At 36.7% G+C, this 23,202-nt stretch overlaps 1 protein-coding gene across 1 annotated transcript in view; it reads left to right on the top strand.

Moving 5' to 3' along the window:
* Plcl1 (phospholipase C like 1 (inactive)) overlaps nt 1–23,202 on the top strand; it is a 335,645-nt gene that overhangs the window by 115,465 nt on the left and 196,978 nt on the right. The window lies entirely within an intron of this gene.

The raw sequence follows: 23,202 nt of genomic DNA, 5'->3' as shown, positions 1-23,202 counted from the left end.
ATACACATACATTAGCAGTCTTATAAACACTCCAGAAGGAAGTGCCACTTCCTAGGTGACAAGGTATCATGTTCCTTAACAGCAGAGGAAGAAACTTCTACTCTTTCACTGTGTTTGGTGGCAAGAAAAGCTCTGTGATTCAGCTTTTCATTGCTGTGACCAAAATATCTGCCATAAACAACCTAGAGGAGGAACTTACAGTTCCAGAGGTTTCTGTCTATGATTGACAGGGTCCATTGCTTTTGGACCTGAGGTGAGACAGAACATCATGGTAGAATGGCATGGCGGAGGAAGTCTGCTCAGTTCATTCAGCAGAAAGAGTGTGTGTGTGGGGGGGCTTTATATGGGGGACAGGGATAAGATATAGAGTTCCCAAGGGTATGCCCAGTGTCTCACTTGCTCCAGCCATGTCTCACCTGCTTATTTCCATCAGCCCTTAGTGATCCATTCTGATTATTAACCCATCAAATGGATTAGTTCACTGATGAGGTTAGAACCCTCATGATCCAATAATTTCTTAAATATTCTACCTCTGGACATTGCTGCATTAGAGACCAAGCCTTTAACACATGAGACTTCGGGGGACATTCCAGATCCAAGCTGTAACAGCTCCCGTCTTCACTTGGCAGTGACTGCAGCTCTGTTATTAGTAGACCAGCAGGGGTGGTCTGGCCCAGTTCTGTGACTCACAGTGACTCATTGGAATCCTCAGCAAAAACTCCTTCCCCTTCTCTTTTCAGCTTTTAGGAGCTTCAGGAGGTTAGGTAGAGGGGATGTGAAGTGAATCAAATGAAGTGACACAGAAGTCTTTCTTCTTGTGCCTCTTCTATTTTTGTTTCTCTTTCTTTGACTTGGATCATCTAATCTTTGCTCTACTTTATCAGTTTGAGGTTATAGTATCATGGAAAGGAAAAGAGAAAAGAAAGCCTAATATGCTTAAGAACAACCCATTTATTGTATTAAACATTGCCTAAGTTTGTTCTCCTGCCATTTGTTTCTCCTGTAGTACACAGACATCTCACTAGTGTCTAGTGGGAGGGAAGAGGAACTCGTTTTCATGGGATAATTCTGAATGGAAGAGTGTGCAGTAATTTGTGCAAATTACAATTAGTCATATAACTTTCAAAATAAATTCTAAAGCCCTGTAAAAATTATGGACAACCTACAAAAAATTGAAGTAGTCTGAAGTGGAATATGTGTCATTTGGGATCTTTAAAATAGATCACACTTTAGTAAGAGAAGATAGTGGCCTTTTTAGCAGAGAAGACTTACCACATATCCCAGCCTCCCACTTTAAATAGATGCTTTTGAAAACAGCCAAGGAGAATTTTCAATTATTATATTGCTGTAAGAAACCACACAATTTTGGTCATTAGAAACACTATTTAAGCAGATCTGTTCTTCACATAATAGAATACATGCAAATGCTGATTGCACTCAACCTCAGATGTTTGGCAGACAAGTTTTTTGGTGAAACATCTTGAGAGAAAGATGTTTGGGTTCTTTTACATTTGATGACTTTATGTGAGAATTAAGGGGTCAAAAACAATGAAATAACAGCCTTGTTTTTCTTAAAAGTTTATTGTGTAACGAGACCCCATTTTCCTACTATGCTTTATACTTTGATACATTTCATTTCTTTGTAAGTTTAGGAAAAATGATGTATGTTCACAGATATTAATCTAATTTCCACTTTATAGCTGCCAGTGGCTAGGCTTATTGAGCTACAAAGGACAAATGGTGAGGTGGAATTATAATACAGCAGTTTATCTGCTTTCATGGTTTTTTGGGGAGCCCTCTTGCTCCTACCAGGACACACCTTGGGGGAAAGGGATGTTTGTAGTTTTATTAATCACATTTTTAACTCATGAAAATTTCCACATAAAGGAGAAAGAGATCAGCGGCCATCAAAGTTCTTGCTGTCTGGGAATAGTTTATTTGGTTTATTGTACCTTTGATTATCTCCTTTTTCCCCTATGGTCTATTGAAGGATCAGAAAGCTACTTTTTACAACATTCATGTTGCATTCTGTATCAGTGTTCTGAATGAGCCCTTGCTGTGGAGAGCAGGCTCAGAAGAGAGGGCTCAGCTGGAAGATGGCACGAAAGGTAAATGAGGAGTTTGGCCAAGTCACATTTTCTGAGTTTACTCTCTTAAATTTCACATGGGTTAATTCTGAATGGAATGAAAATAGGGCCACTGGGAAAAGGGGCTGGGAGATATCTCAGAAGGAAAGAAGACAGAACCTAAGTGGTGTCTTTTTGCAGGCAGCTAAGCCTGGGCTCCCTTTGTCCCTATACACATGCTTAGATCTGGTGGAAGTCAAACTTACACTCCTCCCCATGCTTCATCACCTCAAGCAACATTCTGAAGTAGTTGCTCTAATTTGTGTAATATTGTACTCTGATGATATTTCAGGGTTTTAATTTTTTTTAAAGGATAAAGTCATTGATCTGGAGAATTACTAGGCGGCTCTACTGTTGCTATATGCAGCAACAACATAAAAGACAGTCTGCACTGAATGGTCCTCATTTCTCCATCCTCATCTCACTCATTCTTTTCCTGTTCATGGCAGAAGCTACCAATACTTTTTCACAAATAGTCCTGGTGGAGTTTCTGTCCTCATGTTCAGAGAGGGCCTTATTGAGTGTGTATGATTTGATGAGGAGTATTTGGAAAGACCTCTTGCCTTCCACCAACCAAGTAACCAAGTCATCTTTATTTCTGTATTCCCAGGATTAAATTCAATGTGAAGTATAAAGTATTATGAAAAAATTATTTTGAATGTTTTCATTACTACACAGATTGGTTGAATCTGAAAGGGGAAATGGAAAGGCTAAATGTGTTAGAGAGGAAGTTGTTGAAACTGGAGGGTTATGGTCATTTTATGCACTTTACTCATGTATCCTTAGAATCACCAGTTTTCCTCTTTTAGGCTTCTGTTATCCTACTTACACTTTTTGTCTTGGGCCATTATTATTCATGTTGGTTGCAGGGCCCTCTGATAACCATTCTGTAGAGCTGCCATCTCACAGAGTATGGCCAGTTTCAGTGCCTTGCTTTTCTGGAATGAGGTTATACTAGAAGTTTGGGAATTTTTTCAGCTTGTGATGGTTTATGAATTGCCAAGCTAAAATCTGTCTTTTATAAAACAGTGGATAATATCTTTAGTTTGTTTCCTGTTGCTATCACAAAATACCTGGGACTAGATAATTTATAAAGAATAGAAGTTTCTTAGCCAGGCATGGTGGTGCACACCAATAATCCTAGCAGCTCAGGAGGCTGAGATAGGAGGATCACGAGTTCAAAGCCAGCCTCAGCAATGGCAAGGTGCTAAGCAACTCAGTTAGACTCTGTCTCTAAATAAAATATAAAATAGGGCTGGGAATGTGGCTCAATGATCAAGTGCCCCTAGGTTCATTCCCTGGTACAAAAACCAAAACAATACACCACCACCAACAAAAAACCAAACCAAACAAACAAACAAACCCCCCCCACCAAACAATAGAAATTTCTTTATCTCATGGTTCTGGAAGCTGGGAAGTATAAGAATATGGTATCAGCATCTAGTGAGTAACTTTTTGCTTCATCATAACATGGCAGAGTGTATCACATGGGGCAGAATTTGGACCTCTTTATCTTCCTATAAAGCCACTAATGCCAGAATGTGAGGTCCCACCTTCATGACCTTATCTAATCCTGATTGCCTCTTGGAGGCCCCACCTCCTAATACCATTAACATATGTCTGAGGACCAAGTTTCCAACACTTGGAATTTTGGCAGACACATTGTAATCATGGCACACAGTTATTCCCCATTTCTAAGAACCTATGCTTTCTTGATAACTCAATTTTCTTGCCTGTGTATAGAAAAGTGTTTTCAAGTTAGTTCATTTCAAAAGCTAATCCTTAGCATCCTGCTTGAGCAAGACATTATCCTTGGTATAGTGAAGTTTCAAAGGTGATTGAGACATGGGCTGTTGCTTCCAGTTAATATTAAAGTGAGGTTTGGGAGATGGGGTTCAGGATGGTGAAGAAACAGAAGAACATTTTCAGTATTTCACTGTCAGCATTTTAAGGGAAGGAAGATATCATCAAATAGGGAGATATCCTAATTCACTCAGGTCTTATGGTTTTGTTTTCTCCTTCTCTTCCTTTGGTGAATATGTTAGTCAGCTTTTCATCACTACGACTAAAAACAAATTAGAGGAGCAAAAGGTTCATGGTTGCAAAGGTTCAGTCCATGTTGGTTCAGCCAACTTCATTGCTCTGGGCCCAAGATGAGGTCAAGGGTAGTGTCAGATCACCTGCTCAGCGCATGGTGATCAGGAAGCAGAGAAAGAGAGAGGTGAAGTGGCTATAAGGAAGGTGAACCCTTCTAGGGCATGCCCACAAAGGCCTACCTCCTCCAGCCACTCCCACCCTGCCTACAGTTACTAATAAGTTAGTCCATTCAAAATGATTATGTTACAACTCTCTTAATCCAACCATTTCACCTCTGAAGATTTCTACATTAGCATAGGAGCTTTGAGAAGATACCTCATATCAAACCATAGTATTTTGCTCCTGGTCCCCCAAAGTTCATGTCCATCCCACAATGCAGAAAGCATTTAGTCCATATTTAAGAACCTTATAGTCTTAGCAGTTCTAGCAGTGCCCCAGAGTTCAACTCTAAAGTCTCCTCTGAGACTCAAGACAAATTCTTGGCTGTGAGCCCCTGTAAAAATCAAAAGCAAGTTACATACATCCAATATATAATGGCATAGAGTAAACATTCCTAATCCAAAAGGGAGGAATATAGGAATGGAAAAAAGGGATGGGACCAAAACAAGAACTAAACCTGATTGGGCAAACAAGTTCTATAGTTCCACATCTGGAATCTAGGATATATGGCAGTGAGATAGGCTCTCCATAGAACTCAGGCAGTCCCACTCCTTTGGTCTTGTTGTTTATAGTGCTCATGGCCTCTCTCTTAGTCTGTCTCTTTCTGCAGCTGTCCTCAGCAGACAGTCCACATTCCTGACACCTCTTAATTCCTAGGATCTCTAGTCCAGCTTTGAATTCACCACCATACATTGCCTTATCAGCGCAACCCACAGAGATCCTGACCCTGTTACACTTTGCTTGGCCTCCCGGGCATTCCTTTGAAATCTTGTTAGAAGCCTTCATGATCCTCTAACTCTCACATCTTGCATTCCTGCAAAATGAATACCCTATGTACAATGCTAAGGTTTGTTGCCAGCTTGTGTAGTAGCTGGCCCACCTGGGACCACGGTTGTAGCAGTTTTTGAGTACCTGGGTGGCTGAGCATAGTGAAACAACTTCCGAGGCTCTGCTATGTGAGCAGAATCCCGCCCCCCATGTATTCTTAAAGAAGTTTTCCCTTCTACACCCCTAAGCCTCTAATGAGTGTGACCTTGCAAATTCTTGAGATGCCCTTAAACTATCTTTCCTATTGTCTCTATGCAAAGTACTTAGCTTCTCTTTAGTGGTGGTTGTCTCTTCAACAACCATATCTTCTTTTGCCTCCATCTTAGATGTACTTTTCTGGCCAAATTCCAAGTTTAAAATCCTTCAGCTCTGCTTTCTGCTCCTGATTCTTACAATAAGCCTGGCTATAAGCTGCTAGCAAAATTCCTACCACTGCCTGAATGCTATTTTAAATTCAACCTACACAAAGTCTCAAGACATGGGGACTTTGTGTAAGGCTGAATTTAAGTTCTTTGTGCCAGAATGTAACATGAATAACCTCTAGTCCAATTTCCCAACAGAATTCTCATTTCCATCTGAAACCATTAGCACAGTCTTTATTGTATACATACCATTGGCATACTGGTCTTCTGAACTCCCACTAGAAACACCCATGAAATTTTGCTTCCATCATTCTATCCTGTATGTCCAAACTTTTACAAACTCCTCCCAGTCAGTTCCTAAAGCTTCTGAACCACTTGGTCAGGGCAGTCACAGCAAGAACAGCATTCCTGGTACCAATTTCTGTGTTAGTTTTTTGTTGCTATGACCAAAATATCTGAAAAGAACAGCTTAGAGGAGGAAAAGTTCATTTTGGCTCATGGTTTCTGAATTTCAGCCCATGGTTGGCCAACTCCATTGCTCTGGGCTCCAAGTGAGGCAGAACATCATGTTGGAAATGTGGTGGCAGAGGAAAACTGCTCATCTCAAGATAGCCAGGGAGCAGAGAGAGGGGGATGAGATTACAGGGAAGGTGAACCCTTCTAGAATATGTCCCCCATGACCCACCTTCTCCAACCATGACACACCTCCCTATAGTTATCACCTACTTTGTCCACTCAAACTCATTAGGTTACCATTCTCACAATCTGATCATTTCACCTATGAATATTTCACCTCTGAATATTCCTAGACTAACACAGGAACTTTTTGGGCACACCTCATATTCAAGCCATAGTAGTGAGGTTTAGGATCAATCTATAAAAAGTGAGAACTTAATGATGAAAATATTTTAAAGTATCTGCCCCTAGAAACAAAAAAACATGAGTGGGGTAGTTTCTGGAGCCTTTTAAAAAGGTTTGACTTAGACTTAAGGATATGGAAAGAGAACTAAAATTTCAGTGAATGGGGTGGACACCATTTTCTGGGTGATTCTTAATTATTCAGTATCTAATTATCCAGTTGGAGAATTATTTGTTACCCTCTTTTACTCCTTGTTTTCTCTCTGCTTTCCTCTGATCTTTGTATCATTTCTATGTATTAATTCCCTCCATAGCTGATAGTAAAGAAAAGAAAAAGACTAATAGATTCATTGCACGTATTCAGAGAGGCAGTTGAGGAAAATTTGTGATATTTAAGCAAAATGAGAGTAATTGGTGAATTGGCTATTTGTTCTAGTCCATTATCATCAGGGGTAATTGAGAGCTAATGGAAGTTCATGGAGCTAGGCAGCTGCAAGACTTGAGAAAAAATAAGATATTTATTGAGGAGGGGCTGGGGTTGTGGCTATGTGGTAGAGGGCTTGCCTAGTATGTGCGAGGCGCTGGGTTCGATTCTCAGCACCACATAAAAATAAATGTATTGTGTCCAACTACAACTTAAAAAAATATTTTTTAAAAAGGTGTTTATTGAAGTTGGTAGGAAGTTTCTTGATGTAATACAGTTTGGAGTTTGCTCTTCTTTTATATATTGTCTCGAGTGAGACACTCTATTATATGATGATTTTGTAAAGTCTTCCTTTATTCTTTACTATGTATTTTTTGGGGGGTATAGTATTTAAATTTCTGAGCCTAAAATAAATTTCCTGGAAGAGTAATATGGATTAAAAATGATTATAGCTATAGCAATACATGGTATGAGATGCTTCCAGAAATCCATAAGGCAAATATTAGAGCATTTTGGTTCAACATACTCAACTCTAATGCATCTCAACCAATTAGAGTTTATGGTGATTGTCATTCAATATTAGCAGCCCTAGTTAAACAATGAGTACATTAAAAGGAGTATATTTATGGTTCCTTGTCTTGTCTCAGAAAAAAATGGCTTGCCAGTAAATAATTTTTTTTGCGGGGGGAGGGGGGGTTAGACTCCCTTCTTGGCTGTAAATGGGCAGGAAGTTGTCTTCCAAGGAAGTTCTTTCTTCAACTACTTTTTAAAGTTGTATGAGCAGGAAATAATATCTAACATGATAAAATATCTAGTGAATGACCAAATCTACACTCAGTTTATGGAAGTTTACAAATGTGCGGCTTTAGTGATAATGTCCATTAGTGCTGAGAAGGAAATAACTGATCACTGTTTGTGCTTTGACCTTGCAAAGGCAGCACAACCACAACCACACACCTTTCCCGTAACTGTAGCTACCACACCAGGAGGCTTCTTTTTTTCCCCTCATATTCAAAAACACTATTATGATTGATACTATTTGAATGATGTGCTTTTAGGTAAGAGAATCACAAGTTCAAAATCTGTTCTCTGGAGGCAACTTTTTTTTTTTTTTATTAAGGTATAGTTGGCAAAAAAATGTATATATTTATGGTACACAGCATGTTTTTATATCTGTATACGTTATGGTATGATTAATTCAAGCTCATTAATGTATCCTTTACCTTGTATACTTAGAATTTTTTGTTGTGAGAACATGAAGTACTCTGTTAGCAGTTTTCAAGTATACAATATGTTATTAACTACAGGCTGAACAATAGATCTCTTTAACTTATTTATCCTGTCCAACTGAATTTTCACCCTTTGACAAACATATCTCTGGCAACCACCATTCTACTCTGTGCTTCTACAAGTTAGATTTTTCAGATTCCACATGCCAGTGAAATCCTGCAGCATTTTTCTTTCTGTGCTTGGCTTATTTCACCTGACATAAGGATATGTTCTGTAGATATATCTGTATGGTTGCAAATGACAGGATTTCCTTTTTTTTTTTTCCTAGTCAGAGTAGTATTCCATTCTCTTTGTGTATGTGCATGTGTTGGGTGGGGGGGTCTTCTTCCATTCATCCATTGATGGGTACTTACATTGGCTCCATATTTTGGGTATTGTGAAAATGTTGCAGTTAACATGGAATTGTAGATATGTATGTTTGATATAATGATTTCATTTTTTTTGGCTATATACCCAGAAGTAGAATTGCTTGTTCATATTGTCCTTCTATTTTTAATTTTTTGAGAGAATTTCACATTGTTTTCCATAATGGAAATTCCTACCAACAGTGAACAGGTTTCTTCATATTTCCATCAATCCTTATTGCTATAGCTTGGATCTTGAATGTCCCATGTGTTGAAGGTATAGGTCTCAGCCTGAGGTGCTACTGGGAGATGGTGGAGCCTTTAGGAGGTGGCATCCAGTGGAAGGAAGTTAGGTTATTGGAAGCAAGCCCTTAAGAGGGATATTAGGACCCAGGCATCTCCTCTTCTTTTTTCTTTGCTTCCTGGCTACCATGAGGGGAATAGGCCTTGTCTGCCACATACTTCCACTGTGGAATACTGTGCTGCAACTGTCTCAAAGCAACTGAGCCAAGCAATCATAACCTGAAACCTCCAAAACTGTACGACAAAATAAACCTTTTCTCCTTTGAAATGGATTATCTCAGGTATTTTGTTGCAAGAAATTTAAAGCTGATTAACATACTTATCTTTTGTCTTTTTGAAAGTAGTTATTCTAACAGGCTTGGAGTAGTCTCTCATTGGGTTTAATTTGCATTTTTTTTTTGATAATTAGTGATGTTGAACAGTTTTTCATGTATCTGTTGGCCATTTATATGTCCTCTTTTGGAAAATGTTCATTCAAGTCTTTTGTGCATTTTAAAATCAGATTATTTGTTTTCCTGCTGTAGAGTTGTCTGAGTCCTTTAATGTATTTTGGATTTTAACTGTTATCAGATGTATGGTTTGTGAATATTTTCTCCCATTCTATGTGTTTTCTCTTTATTGATTATTTCTATTACTTTGCAGAGTTTTAGTTTGATGCAATCCTATTTTTTAAAAATTTTGCTTTTGTTCCTATACTTTTGGGGTCACATGAAAAATATAATTGTCCAGATAAGTGTTATAGATCTTTCCCCCTTTGTTTTATTCCAGTAATTTTATAGATTCAGGTCTTACATTTAAGTCATTAATCCATTTGGGTTGTTTTTAGTATTTGGTGAAGATAAAGGTTCAATTTAATTCTTCTGTATGTAGATATCCAATTTTCTCAACATAAATTATTGAAGAGACTATCCTTTCTCATTTGTGTGTTCTTGTCACCCCTGTCAAAGATTTGTCTAATGTGAATTCACGGATTTATATCTGGGCTCTTTATTTTGTCCTATTGGTTTATGTATCCTTCATTGTGCCATTACCACACTATCTTAATGTTAGAGCATTTTGGTTCAACACACTCAACTCTAATGCATCTCAACCAATTGAATGTTTTGAAATCAGGTAATGGGAGACCTCCAACTTTGTTCTTTTTCAAGATTGTCTTGGCTATTTTGGTCCCTTAGGATTCTGCATGAATTTTAGGATTTTTTTCTATTTCTGTGAAAAAATGTTATTAGAATTTTGCTAGGTATTGCAGTGAATTTGTAGATTACTTTGAATAACAAGATCATTTTTTAACAACATTAATTCTTCCAGTCCAGGAACATGGATATCTTTCTATTTATTTGTATCTTCTTCAATTTCTTTCATCAACATTTTATAGTTTTCATTGTACAGATCTTTCAACTTTTTGCTTAAATGTGTTCCTAAGAGTTTTATTTTTTGAAGCTATTATGAGAAGCATATAATTTTAAAACAAACAGAAACATCACACAGTTATAAGAAAGATTTAAAGAGAAACTAATCAGATGTTTTACAAAAGGATTAAAGAACCTAGTCAATTAATCCCAAAGAGAAAAGACTATAAAATAAAACTAAGGGAAAGATCAAAGCCAAACATAGCAATGCACACCTATATCCCAGAGATTCATGAGGCTAAGACAGGAGGATCACCAGTTTGAGACCAGCCTCACAACTTAGTGAGACCCTGTCTCAAACTAAAAGGGATGGAAGTATAGCTCAGTGACAGAAAGCTCCTAGAATACATCCCAGTACAAACACAGAAAAAAATCAAAAGAATTATGATCTTTCCCATGTAGAGGAATAACTAGCATGGGGCCCCATACTTTTCTTAAATATTTTAGATAATGCTTGGTGACTGCACTGCCTTTGTGCTTTGTACTTGGGATTGGTCTAGCAAGATCCAAAGACTGGATATAAATACAGAAGTTACTTCCAAACTGTGGCAATGACTTGTTTGGAATACAGACTCAAACTTTCATTTCAGCAGTTACCACATTTATGTCTCACAGATATCTCAAGTTTTACATGTTTAGATTTCTTGAACTTCCTCTAGATTGATACTTCTTTTGCTGTCTTCAGGAGTAAACAATGCCTTTATCTTTTTAGAACTTTGGGAGCCATCTTTGACACTTCCTCTTACATTCAGCATACCATCAGTTTGTATTGATTGTACTTCCAAAGTGTACCTTTACCTACCTCCCAAGTCCACTTCCATTGCCATTTGATAATCCAAGCCCAAACCCCTAATCTTTTAAGTGATCTTTTATCTTACACGTTTTATCTCTTCAAATTCTTCTCATACAATGGCTAGAATATGGTACATCTTTTCTGCTGTAACATAGTGTTCTCAGAGTGTTTTTGACAAAATAGACATTCATTTGTCTTTCAATATCTAAGCTATGCAAGGGGTATCCAACTGCTTGCACTTATTTGGACCCAAGTCTCCACTTATTTCCATCTCCCACCAACAAATAATGGGGAAAGAGCCAAGGAAACACAACTTGGCCCTTTTAAGGGGAATACCTAGAAGCTTGGAGAGATCATACAACTTCTTGAAGGTCACATAGTCATTTAGTGGCAGGGCTGGTTAGATCTGAGGCTTGTGATTCTTAAGCCACTAGGCCACTCTGATGGGGAAAGAAAGTGTATAGCTGCTCTGTTTTAAATTAACACTGAATTTGTTAAAATACATATTTTGAAATAATTATGTACAGTTTACATCAGTCTTAAGTAGAGATCCAAATTTGGTAGTATTAAGAGTAAAAAGATAATGAAATAGAAATAAGAACATCTGTGTTATTTGTGAATACAAATGATAGGGATAATACTATTCATGTATTTGGGAATTGGGAAGTACATGAAACAAATGTATCAGCACCATAAGAAAAAACACATAAACCTTCAGTGGCAACATCTCCTGTAGGAGTTCTTAACTGGAGTGGAATAAAGTCCTCACAAAATTAAAAACTTTTTATATTCAATTTCTTGGCTACATTCATTTAATAACTTTAGTAGAGAGATTTTACCATGTGGAAGTAGGTGTTCTCTTATGTTATCATCAAGCAGAAAATTGGTGAAAGCAGACTTGAGGATATCTAAAGCAGTGACTTTTAATCCTGAAGTATCCAGGGAATATTTTAAAAGCCCTGATCCAGGGCTGCATCTGTGCTTACAAAATCAGGATCCTGAAGATGGGATCTGTATTAGTTCACTCAAGCTGCTATAACAAAGAATTGCAGCCTGGTTGGCTTAAACAACAGGAATTTATTTTGTCATGATTCTGAAGGCCGAAGCGCCAGATCAAGGTGTTATTGGTAGGTTGTTTTTTCTGATGCTTCTTTTCTTGACTTTCAGGTAGCTATCTTTTCTTGCCTGTTTGTTCACATAGTCTTTCCTGTGTACATGTGTCCTAGTTTTTTTTTTTTTTTTTTTTTTTTGGTTGTTGTTAAACTAGAATTATAGAAAAATTTTATTTTTTATTACTTCTGTGCAATGCGTATTCAAATGAAAGCATTGGAAGTACTTAGGTAATAATTCCCCTCAAAGGTTTAGAATTCCTAATAATATAGATGAGGTGAATTCTCTCTGTGGCTTTACATGTTCTTCTTAGGGTATAATGGAATCATATTGTAATTTACTAATTGCATCCAATTACTAGGCCCAGATAAAGAAAGAAATATTATCTAAGTTTCTACTTAGGGTAATGACTTACTTTTCCTTTTTCCCACTGTACCTTTAGTCTTTTTTATGCTTTTTTTTTTTTTTTTTTTTTTTTAAATAAGAACACCAGTCATACTGGAGTAGGGCCCACTCTAAGGACTTCATTTTACCTTCTTAAAAAACTCATCTTCAAATATGGTCACATTTTGAGGTACTGGCAATTGGGAATTCAACATGCAATTTTTTTTTCAGGGGGATACAATTCAGCCCATAACAGAACCAAAGCATTAGTATTCTTAACATTAATAGCTCCATAATCCCAGAGGATTCCATTATGCAGCCAAACTTGAGAGTCTGTGCTCTAGGTCATATTCACAAACCTGATAGCATTGGAATCATCTAAGTAGCTTAACAAAATAAAATAAAAAACAAATGAACCCTACATTTCAATGCTTTGGCATCAGCTCTGGTAGAGATTTGTAATCTGTAACCAGATTTGAGTACCACTGCCTTAAAGTTTGTGTTTCTTCACTGTAAAAGCAAAAGCATATTTTCTTACCTTTCTCCAGAATTTATTCTTTGAAATTTTTTTTGACAAATGCAGCTTCTTGTTCTAATATTCATTTGGAAAAATAAAAAAGACCAAGAATAGTCAAATAACCAATATTGGAGGCATGGCAGTAGCTGAGTTCAAGTTATACTAAGAGCTATAGTAACAAAAGACTTAGGAATTAGGTCAGAAACACTGCAAATGCTAGAGAAAAATGTAGGGTCAACATTCCAATGTATAGGTATAGACGACGATTTCCTCAGTAGGACTCCTGAGGCTCACTAAATAATACCAAGAATTAATAAATGGAATGGCACAGCAAAGGAAACAATTAATAGCTTGAAGAGAGAACTTGCAGAATGGGAGAAAATCATTACTGGGTAATTGTCCAACAGAGGATTAATATCCAGAATATATAAAGAACTCAAAAAATGTAACACTAAAACCCCAAATAGTTGCATCAATAAATGAGGAAATGAACTAAACGCTTCTCAAAAGAAGGCCAACAAATATAGGAAAAAATGCTCATTATCTTTAGCAATTATGGAAGTGCAAATCAAAACAACACTGAGATTTACTTCATTCAGAACAGCAGCCATTAAGAATGCAAACAATAATAAATGCTGGAGAAGATGTGGAGAAAAAAGAATACTTTTACACTGGGATTATAAATTAGTACAACCACTATGGAAATCAATATGGAGGTTCCTCAAAGGAATAGAAAGGGAGCTGGGCACAGTGGTGCACACCTGTAAACCCAGGAATTGAGAGGCTGAGGCAGGAAAATCCCAAGTTCAAAGCTAGTCTCAGCAATTTTTGAGACCCTATCTCAAAATAAAAAATAAAAAGGCGGGGGTGGGGTAAGGATGTTACTCAGTGATTAAGTCCCTCTGGGTTCAATCCCCAGTACAAAAAAAAAAAAAAAAAGACTAGGAATGGAGCCACCATATAACTCAGCTATACCACTCATTGGTATTTATCCTCAATAATTAAAGTCAACACACTAGAGTGATACATGCATAACCATGTTTATAGCAGCACAATTCACAGCAGCCAAATTCTAGAACCAGTCTAGGTATTCATCAGTGGATGAATGAATAAAGAAATTGTGATACACACACACACACATAATGGAGTTTCATTTGCCATAAAGAATAATGAAATTATGTCATTTGCAAGAAATAGATGGAACTGAGAACATTATGTTAAGTGAAATAAGCCAAACTCAGAAAGTCAAGGGTTGTATGTTTTCATTCTTATGTGGAAGATAGAGAGAAAAAAGAAAAAAATAGACAGGAAGGGGATCTCATGAAAATAGAAAGGAGACTAGTAGAGTAAAGGAAGGGAACCAGGTGAGGAAACGGGGAGGAAAAAAGGAGGTAGTAGGTAATGAAATTGTCTAAATTATACTGTTATATGTGTGCATGTATACATATGTAATAACAAATCCTACTATACATATAATTATAGTTCACCAGCAAAAAAGAAAAAAATTTATGAGAACCCCCCAAAAGACCAGAAAATAAAAAATACAGATTCTCCATATATATATATATATATTATATATATATTTTATCAATATATCAATATATGTATAAATGACACAGTTTTCCATTCTAAAAATGAGCTAAAACTTCTAAGGAGATATAGTTCCAAATGTCAAGAATGGTTTTGTGATACAATTTTGGATGTGATTTATAGGTTTTTTTTCATGCTTAATGAAAATAAGTAAAAAGAATCTAGGCATGTTACTCAGAAAACAAATGATGTGTAGTAACTGACGCTTTAATGATTTAAATTGACTAAAATGTCATAACTTGCAGTGAAGAAATTCTTGATTAAAGGAAGGATGACTTTCAGCTTTCAGAAGAAGGCTAGACTTTCCTTTCCAGATGATATAAAATCTGATAGAAATTCGTTGATTTAATCAGGCCAATTTCTGTGTTTTGAAGTAAAGCCACTTATCTGGCATTTTTCATTAAGACCCAAAAACATCTGGCTGCTTCCCAGAATACTGCACTGTGACAGATTATTTTATAAAGCTGTGGATCAGCTGCCTCTGTAATTTGTTTAAATTGATTATGTGTGCATTTCTTCACTTTCTGGGCTTAAAAGAAGGCTATACTTGGGTGAGGAAACAGTGTTGTTGTTTCAGTGACAAAAGGCCATTTTGGCCACGCTATATGACACAAGCATTCTGTCCTTTCCATTGTATTTAATTGTATTGTCAGTTTCATTTTTTTTAATAAAGTTACTTTTAAATACTGTAATTTCTGTTTTGACTGAATTATGTAGCTTTAATCAAGTGTTTTAGAAATGGTGTTTAAGATCAGACAAGCATCATTTAAACTATGTTCCAAGAAAGTAGTTGATTTTTATTTGTCTTTTCTCTCTGTTGATCTCTGATACAGAGATTTGCTGATGTGAGCTTTTAACTTTAAAAAAAATTACATCTCTGTAGTGAGTAATCACTTTCTGAAGTTATAAGATATCCATGTCTTATTGAAAGTCTATAGGAATTGCAAAGGCTGAGATTTTAAACTAGACTTGAATATATCAATGTTTAGGTATCTTATTTTTAAATTACTTAAGAATGCAGACCTAGAAATCCACTAGTAAAATACCCAAAGAATGGAACCAGATTACTTGTTTTCCTTTTATTCAGACTAAGTACTGACCTGGAACACCCATGCCCATAGAACTGAGGTAACAATTTTATCATTGAAGGGAACTTCTTTGGTTTGAAAATGGACTGAGTTAAAAAGAATGAAAAATGAGGTTTTGTATTTTGGTTTTATTCTTTTATTTTATGGAACCAAAAGGTAAGATTTGGTCAGCTACTCAATATCACTTCATTACCAGTTATTTTGTGGATTAGCTTTTCCTATTCTATTTTGTCTATTTCTTTCCTCCATGTTGAAGAAAATAAAAATGAATAGATATGGACCATTACCAATTACATTTTGCCTTCACTGATGCTTTTACACTGATTGGAATTTTTTTTTATTTTTACCTTGAAAATCCTTATACATTGGCCTCCAGACTCAGCTACTCATAGCAATTCCCTGGGGAGTCTGTTAAAAATGGACTTCCCAGTTTCATCCAGGACCTACTATCCTAAAAGCTTTTGAGGATGGAACTGGGGAATCTGCCAAGGTGATTCTTGGTTCAATTAGCCCTCTGCTGGTTCATTGAATGCCTTTGGTGGTCCCTTCATGCACAAGGGTAGTTTTTTTTTTTTTTTTTTTATTCTTTCTGTGCTTGGAAGGTCTCAGTCTTGACTTCCCCCTTAGAAAATGGGTGTTTTTTTTCACTGAAAAACTAATGCCATCCAGGAAACATTGCTCATATTTCCTTTTGTTTACCATGGTCAAAAAGCAAACCCTTCCTCTTTTGTTTTTCAACAGCTCCATTCCTAGAGTTCAGTTTCCTTTCACACCACCCTCCATCTTTTTTTTCTTTTTTAATTGTGTCTTTTCCATTTGATTTTTAAATAAGCACATATCTCCCCAATCAGGAAAATTCTCTCATACCTCTGCTATTATTGAATACTTTATTTTTTCTACCAAATTTCTAGAAAAAAATGATGTATTTCTTCTTTATCACCGTTTTCTGACTCTTAATCTTATACTCTAAACCTGCCACCCCACCATAATTTCTCCTGTAATTATGAAATCAGTTTTACCTCTAGCACTTAGATTGGTGTTTCAAAGCAGGAAATAAAAAGTATGATGAGAACTATGAAAAGTTTTTTCTTTCCATGATGTTCTTTAGAAATGAATTTAGAAATACACCAAGGTCATATGAGTTACACCTACTATGAAAATTTTATCAGTAAGTGTGATTGTTCCAAAAGACAACATCAGAAGACCAGTTCTAATTTATCCTTGTTTATCACAGCTTCTCTTGTCTAATAACTCACAATTTTGTAAGGTTTAGATCGTAGTATCTGATGATGGATACTCAAATAGTTAATTATGGATACTCAAATAGTTAATTATAAGATATTTTGACCAGATCTCTCCTAATTTTGAGAATTTTGTTCTGTTTTTATAATGCAGGAATTCCTCCAGCACTAGAACATCAGAAAAATCCCTACATTGTATACATTCTCTAAATTTTTGGTTACGTATTTTTTTCCAGTACTTTATTATGATTATGTATTATAATGTCATTATTATTATGATGTGGTATGTTTAACCATTGAGTGATTTATTGTATAACTGCACTTTGTGTCTTATTTTTGTCATTTTGTCTATAGGTAATAATTGCCCATTTATTCCCTTTGTTTAAATTTCTTTGAATGTCTAAGTCTTCCAACATCTTCTAACAGTTTAGTAAAATTTCCCTTGTTATAGAGTTCCACATGGCCAAAAAATAATTTTCCAGTTCCTATTTTTTTCTCTGCTTCTTGGAACACTCTGCATCCTGCCCCAGAGTGCACTGTGTTCTCTAGGCCTGAGGTATTCTGTCACTCTGGTAATGCCCTTTGCCTCACTTCTGTGTTTCCTACTTCCATGTCATCTTTTTTATTGGTTTATTCCTTTGTTTTGGTGGGGCACATTCTCTAGTGGCTTCCTGAAAAAGGCTTCCTGGAAAAAGAATTCTTTTTTTTTTGAATATTTTTTAGTTGTTGATGGACCTTTATTTTATGTATTTGTATGTGGTGCTGAGAATTGAACCCAGTGCTTCATGCATGCTAGGCAAGCGCACTATCACTGAGCCACAACCCTGCCCCCGGAAAATGAATTCTTTAGACTCTGCATAGCTGCATGGATAGGTTATGACTATAGGGTAATCAGAAATATCAGGTAGGTTTTTCACTGAGGGCCCCATCCAAAATGTCATTTTATATAAAAATTTTTCTTGGGAAGTTCAGTTTCTTCAGAGAAGAATTTTTATTTTCCTGCCGGGAGGATGCAACCTGAATGCTGATATTCTGGGGTTGAAGGAACTCAGGACTCAATGTACAGATTTTTACACAATTTTCCTGTTCAGAACTAAACCTTCCATTTGCTCTCCTTTGTGACTGTTGTGCTTGAATCACTGGAGAATAAACCTCAGAGTTCTAGTAGGTGGTGATGGTTAGGATTTGGGAGTAGGGGTGTGCTGTACATATCTGATAACCAGCTCTCTGAAAACAAAAGAGGAAATAAAGCTCAGATTTGTAGCAGTTGCCAATTCCTGTAGTATAAATATTCCCACTGTGGTTGATTTCAGACTACCAGTGTGAGGAAGATCACTGAAGAGCTGGAAACCTGCTAACATTGAGCTCTTGCAAGCCCCAGTGCAAGCCAGCTTCAGCCCATCAATAGATGAAAATCTAAGCTCAATTTTGTTTTAGCAACTACCCTGTACCTTTATCAAAATACACAGTGTCACCATTTGCTAAGTGTTTCTGAGGGCAAGTTGGGTTCCTTCTTCTTGTCATGGGTTTAACTTTTCTCCTCTCTGCTAAAATGTTTCCTTAATTTGCTTTTCATCTTCAAATGTTAGGTTATAATCACTTCTTCATTTTACTGAAGTTGGAGTTTGTGTTTTTGTTTTGTGTCATCTTTGAGGTTTTGGAATTTTGAGAGAAAAAAGGAACAAAATGGTCTTTATCTTCATGAAATTTAAATTCTACTTATTCTTCTATGAAAACTAGAGTTATAAAATGACATCTTTTGTTGTTAACACATTTACAACAATGTTTAAATCTTTTAAATGTAATTTGCAGCACATGATCATGAAAAATAATTTTTTAATTTATTTACTTTTATATTTTAGTTCATTGTAGTTACATATAATAGTGGAGTTCATTTTGAAATATTCATAAATGCATACAATAGAATTTTGTACATTTCAGTCCCCAATGCTACATCCTGAAAAGTAAATTTTGACTTTATTGTATAGATCAAATTATTCAGCATGGGTTTGTAGCATACGCATATCAGATCAGGGTATGTTTGGAAATTACAGAAGCTCATGTTGGGATTTTGAACTTAAAAGATGTGAAGGAAAGTAGGTAAGTTAAAGGAGATACCAAGTTTTGAGTTACCTTGTGCTAGACCCTCATAGTTCTTATTAGTTATTATAGCCAAAAGCATTATAATTGAGTTCTGAGGTACATATTTTGGGGGATGGAAGAGGAAGGTGGGCTTGAGGACATCTTTATTCAGGTTTCAGTTTAGAAATACAGAATTAGAAATGCATAATGTGCCAATAAAATATATACAGCTTTTAGATGTTAATAGTGCAAATGATCTGCTGCATTTTCTATATTGTCCATAGTGGTTTTTAAACATTTATTTTTAAGTTGTAGGTGGACACAATACCTTTATTTTTTTTTATGTGGTGCTGAGGTGTTTTGTGAGACTGGATAACATAGAAGTGGAGGTTTAGGATTCTCAGAGCTTCTGTACCAGAGTGTGGCTCTGCCAAGTGCTAGTCATGGGATCTTGAGCAAGTTTCATCTCTTGGTACCTCAGTATTCTCATCTGGATTAAAATGAGCGAATACATTTAAAGTACTTAAAATGTGAAGCACAATATGTTATTATGTTACGATAGTTATTGTTGTTGGCAGTAATGATGACCAAACTCTAGAAGGATCAAAGCTCTGGCCCTGGGGAAAAAAAGAACCAAAGAGTTATTGGTGGGTGATACTGGTGAATATTTTTTTTGTATATTTGGAGTGGAGGAGGCTTTTATATTTATTGACACAAAAAATCATAAACTCTAAAGTAAAAGATTGATAGTTGTGAATAAATAAAATTTTAACTTCTGACTGAGGGAGGACTCATCAAAACAAAGTCAAGAGTGAAACACAACTGGGAAAAATAATGACAGAACAAATGACAGTGAAAAGTAAATACAATCACCAATCAACTGGAGCATGGCAAACAGCCTAAAAGAAAACTCTGAGAACAGCCATTCACTGAAAAAGAAGTTACAAATTGCAAGTAGAGATTAGCAAAGGCCCTCACAGTAATTGAAAGAAATTTAAATCAAAACAATGATATTTTTCATTGATTGGGAAGGGTGTGAGTGGAGTGTGGGAAGATGTGTGAAGGGATACATAGCCACCATTTCCAAAGTCACCAGTCAAGGAAGACTGTCTTTTGGGAGTGGGATTATCTTGGCCTCTGATGCAAGTGACAGCTCTCTTGAGTGCTGTTCCTTGCAGATTCATTTATTGGAAAAATGCTTTGGCAGGTTACCTGTGATTTAATGAGGCCTTTTGCTGTGCATGAGTCACAGGTGGCAATCACTTTGAGTTCCTATGAGCCAAGCAAGTTCATCATTTTAAAAGCCTCCTTTCTGAAGAAGCCAGAGTTGGCTGGTACGTGGTCATTTGCTTGGGTTCTGACATCATTTTCTGAGACACCCTGCTGTAGACCTCTGTGTACTTCTTGCTCAGGGACCCTGTCTCTGGAGGAAACAAAATGTAAAACCAACCCTTAGGATTTCTGGAGAAGAAAAGGACTAGATTGGTTTCTGGGTTCATTTATTCAATAAATATTTATGGAGTACTTAACTTCGTGTTAGATTCTGTTCTAAGCACTGAGCAAATGGGGTGAAAGTAAGAGTTTTTTGGAGCTTATATTTTAGAAGGGAAGAGACAGATAATTTAAAAAACAATTAAGAATTTCCGATGGTTTCTATGAAGAAGATAAAATCAGGTAATGAGAGGAGTGGAGGTATTCAGATAAACACACACATATGTCAAAATAGTGCATCTCAAATTTCAATGTGCATCAGAATCAACTGAAGGACTTATTAAAACAGATTTTGGGCCTCATCCTGAGTTTTTGATTAAGTAGAGCCTGATGTGAGCCCCAGAGAATAAGTTTTCAGATGCTACTGCTGCTCTGGGGATCATATTTTGAGAACTACCAATGTCAGGGATAGGTGGTCCCTCCAAAGAGATGTTGGTTGGGTAGAGACCTAAATGATGAGACAGAACCAATGATGTGAAGATGATCAGTGGAGGGCTGGGGAGTGGGAAAGGGGAAGAGCTTTTCAAGCAAACCTGTTTGTGGGTTGGAGAAAGCAGAGTCTGTGAGGCTGCAGTGTAATGACCTTAGAAGATACTGGCCGCAGATAAAATCAGAGAAGATGGAGGGCCGGCCATGTGAAGCAGTGGTCCTCTAATCTGAAAGTATACTTAGAAAACGCTGAAACAATGCTGAGGCCCACCCCCCAGAGACTCTGATTTAATTAAACTGGGTGTCACTTAGGTATTTCTGATAGCTCCTTAGGTGATTTGGATAAGCAGCCTAGGCTGAGAATGATTGATGTAGGCCTTTAGTAGCCCCGGAAAGATGATTTTATTTCGAATGTGATGGGGAACCATTGGAGAATTTTAAGTGGTAGAGGATAAATTGGGGTCAGTTTCTGGCTGCTGGTTGTAGAATGGAGTTTCATTTAAGTTGGGCTCCCGCCTGCCTTGAGGGTCTCACTGCTGTCTGCTCTCCAGCTATTGATGTTTCCTTTGTCTTGCCTCCCTTTGTTTGGATCTGGTTCTTTTTTTCTTGCTCCCTCGGCCTCATGGGAGACCATTCTTCAGTTCCATAGCTGGGGATCTTTTGTACCCCATGCAGGCGTCTGAACCCAGCCAGACCTCTGCTCACCCAGGAAGGGAGGTCAGACATGACTAATATTCTAGGAAATCATCTTACTAGGTATGAAGTATGAGTGGGGCATTTGTTTTTCAAACATTCTCTATTACATGCTCACATGGATTTAAGCATAAAATGATTTATGGCTTATCAAGTAATTAAAAGTTTATTTTGCTAAAGAAAGGAAGAAAGTAAGAAAAGATTCACTATTTGTTATATTGTAACTCCAGGATCAGTGCCTTTGAAAACTCTGTATGATGAAAACATCAAAGTCAGTACACACATTTTTGGAGGAAATAATTACAAATGTTAATATAATCTTACAATATTTTACTATTCTACTGACTCTATTTTGCTACTTCAGAATTTGCTAAATATAAGTAGGCAGGATTATAAGATAGGAATGTGGTTTATATGTGAAGACTGACCTTTTGACTTCACTCTCAACAGTTGCTAAATATTCTCTTATACAGTAATGAAGTTGTTTATAGTAATAAAATTGCATCGCAAAAATTTCTTAGGTGATCTAGGCCAAAATTAGACACCCAGAATTGGAAGAAAATAATTCATTCCTGAAGGCTTGCTCTAGACAGGAGTAGTATATTTGTGAAATCATTGTAATGTATTCCTGGAGAAATTGTACTTAGGAGTTTCATTGTCTTCCCACCTAAAGAACCAGGAGGTAGGAATGGTGCAAATAATCAGCCAAGAAGGTCAGGGATGCAATAAGTTATATGTCTTGAATGACTATAAAATTTATGGCCCATAGTTAAGTTCCAGTGAAAATGGAATTACAAAATGAACAAATGGATGTTTTCATACCATGTTTATCTTTGCAGTAAAATGCATATAAATACCCATAGTGGTCTACTATTACTTTCTATTTAATACTACCTTCAGCCTTTCTTCTGGAAACAATGCTCACTTTTCTTTGGGAATGGCTCAAGCTCCCAGTAAGCACTGCCATTTCTTTATACCATGCTGCCCCTTCACTGCTCCCATCTGTTCTCTTGCCAGGGCCATAGTGATGAGCCAGGAGTGGGTTCCTGACTGAAGCTGGTACTCCCCTTGAAATTGTCAGCATTATTGGGAAAAACTCAATTCCTTTTGGCTGTGGAAAGAGGATATAAGTTGTGAAACTCAGGAGCTTCGGATACCCAGGTTTGCTGCCCAGGGGAGAAAGCCAGTCTGCAATGAGAAGGTCAGATGGTGGAGAGAAGTATACTTCCTGCAGTTGATGGCTTGGTCCCTTAATAGATATCTTAGCATTCTTTCTATATTTTCATCTTGCTTAAAATAATCTAAGATGGGTTTTTGCCACTTAAAAAAAATCCCTGATGAACACATAGGCTCAGTAAGTAGGAAAGATGTTTAACTACAGGCTAGACAACTATTGTCTTCAAAGTAAGCCTGAGATTTACACTCTCTGAACTAGGTTGATTGTGGAACATGACTGAAGAACATGAATTTAAGAAAGTAGAAATCTCCTAGATGACTGACTGACTGATTGTCTTCTGATAAGTATTTAGTGGTTCACAAAGCCAGTGAAAAAACCTAAAGACTCAGTCTCTTTTGGTTAATCAG

Source organism: Callospermophilus lateralis, chromosome 9 (assembly GCF_048772815.1).
Source record: "Callospermophilus lateralis isolate mCalLat2 chromosome 9, mCalLat2.hap1, whole genome shotgun sequence".
Taxonomy (NCBI): domain Eukaryota; kingdom Metazoa; phylum Chordata; class Mammalia; order Rodentia; family Sciuridae; genus Callospermophilus; species Callospermophilus lateralis.
This window is presented reverse-complemented; position numbering and strand designations above follow the sequence as displayed.